Source organism: Chiloscyllium plagiosum, unplaced genomic scaffold, assembly GCF_037043375.1.
Source record: "Chiloscyllium plagiosum isolate Xiang-an unplaced genomic scaffold, Cpla_swu_hap1 HiC_scaffold_37, whole genome shotgun sequence".
Lineage (NCBI taxonomy): Eukaryota > Metazoa > Chordata > Chondrichthyes > Orectolobiformes > Hemiscylliidae > Chiloscyllium > Chiloscyllium plagiosum.
The window spans coordinates 53,698,207-53,700,610 of record NW_028270175.1 but is presented as its reverse complement, the minus strand read 5'-3'; the positions used below and the strand labels follow the sequence as shown (position 1 = coordinate 53,700,610).

Below are 2,404 nucleotides of genomic sequence, written 5' to 3'. Positions count from 1 at the left end.
CCCAAAATCTGCCGAGTTATGCTTTCTTCCATCTCCCTGGTGCTATTGGGGGGCCTGTAGTAAACCACTAAAGAGGTGACTGCTCCCTTGCTGCTCCTAATTTCCACCCATATTGACTCGGTTAGCAGATCTTCCTCGACAATGGAAGCTTCTGTAGCTGTGATACCCTCTCTGATTAGTAGTGCTACACCCCCTCCTCTTTTTCCCCCCTCCCTATTCTTTTTCAATGCTCTAAACCCTGGAACATCCAGCAACCATTCCTGCCCCTGAGAAACCCATGTCTCAGTTATGACCACAACATCATAGCACCAGGTACTGATTCATGCTCTAAGTTCGTCACTTTTATTCCTGATACTCCTTGCGTTAAAGCAAACACACTTTAACTGATCCCTTGTTTCCTTGTCAGGAAAATCCTTCCCACGAGCTGGTCTACCTCTTGCTATTGCCTCATCGCATCAACTCTCATCTCTGGTATATAGCTCAGGTTCCCAACCCCCGGCCATACTAGTTTAAACCCTCTCGAACTAATCGTGCAAAACTTCCACCCAGGACATTGGTCCCCTTCCAGTTCAGATGCAAACCGTCCTTCTTGTATAGGTCCCACTTTCCCCAGAAGACATCCCAAATATCTACATATCTGAAGCCCTCCCTCCTACACCAGCTGCGCAGCCACATATTAAGCTGCGCCCTCTTCCTGTTCCTCGCCTCGCTATCCCGTGGCACCGGTATTAAAATAGAGAACACGACTCTGTTCGTCCTGCTTTGCAGCTTCCATCCTAACTCCCTGAAATCACTTTTTATATCTTCGATCCTTTTACTGGCTATATCATTAGTGCTAATATGTAACAAGACTTCTGGCTGTTCGCCCTCCCCTTTTAGAACCTTATACGCCCGATCGGAGACGTCCCGGACCCTGGCACCAGGGGGGCAACATACCTTCCGGGAATCCCCATCCTGACCACAAAATCTCCTGTCGATTCCCCTAACTATCGAGTCCCCTATCGAGTACTTTCCCATTCTGCCCCCTTCACTTCTTTGCCACAGTGTCAGGCTCAGTGCCAGAGAACTGACTGCTATGGTTTTCCTCTGATAGGTCATTCCCCCCAGCAGTATCCAAAATGGTATACTTATTGCTGAGGGGAATGTCCACAGGGGATCTCTACACTGTCTGTCTGGGCCCTTTCCTCCCCATAACTGTAACGCATTTATCCTTGTCCTGAGCTTTAGGAGTGACCAACTCCCGGTAACTCCTCTTAATTACCCCCTCAACCCCCCGAATGATCCGTAGTTCAACCAGATCCAGCTCCAATTCCCTAACACTCAAGGAGCTGGAGTTGCGCGCACTTCCCATAGAAGTAGCCAGCGGAGACATGTGCCATGTCTTCCACATGCCACATTCTGCAGGAGGAGCAAGCAACTGCCCCAGCATCCATACCCGGCTTATCTGAACACCCACTCAGTACTAAAGTAGAAAGCTTAGTTCAAGTTGCTATTTTAAATTAATAACAAACTTATATCCAATAGAGGAAGTTTAGAATGAACGTTACCTTATTAACTAGGTTCGAGGAGGAGGGTGGGTGGGAGACTCTACAGTAGTAGTAGAGTCTAGGGTTTAGCCGCCTTGCTGATATATATGGTCACTGCTCTCCCGGCTGCCCCTCTGGTCCTCGTCAATTCCCCCGCTGCTCCCGCTCCTTCTGTGAAAGGGAAAACACCGCTGTCCGCTACCGGTAAGTAATTTTTTAAAAACTGCCTTACGGATTAGGGAGAACACAAAGGCATTTTACACTTATGTGAGGAATAAGAGAATGGTCAAAGAAAGCGTAGGCCCGATCAGGGATAGCATAGGGAATTTGTGTGTGGAGTCGGAGGAGGTAGAAGAAGCCCAAAATGAGTTTTTTTGCTTCTGTCTTTACGAGAGAAACGAACTTTGTAGTGAATGAAACCTTTGAAGAGCAGGTGTGAATACTGAAATGGATAGAGATAGAGGAAGCTGATGTGCTGAAAGTTTTGTCAAACATTAAGATTGACAAGTCGCTAGGCCCGGACCAGACTTGTCCTCGGCTGCTTTGGGAAACGAGGAATGCAATTGCTTCGCCACTTGCGAAGATCTTTTCATCCTTCTATGTTCTCCACTGGAGTCGTACCTGAGGACTGGAGAGAGGCAAATGTAATTCCTCTCTTCAAGAAAGGAAATAGGGAAATCACCGGCAATTACAGACCAGTAAGTCTCACGCCTGTCGTCTGCAAGGTGTTAGAGTGGACTCTGAGGGATAGGATTTATGACCATCTGGAAGAGCATGGCTTGATTAAATGCAGTCAACACGGCTGTGTGAGGGGCAGGTCATGCCTTACAACCTTATCGAGTTCTGTAAGGATGTGACTAGAAAGGTTGATGAGGGTC

At 47.7% G+C, this 2,404-nt stretch overlaps 1 pseudogene; it reads right to left on the bottom strand.

Annotated features, from left to right (window-relative positions):
• Window positions 1–504: 504 nt before the first annotated feature.
• On the bottom strand, window positions 505–1,372 carry LOC148139818 (uncharacterized; annotated as a pseudogene).
• Window positions 1,373–2,404: the final 1,032 nt, after the last annotated feature.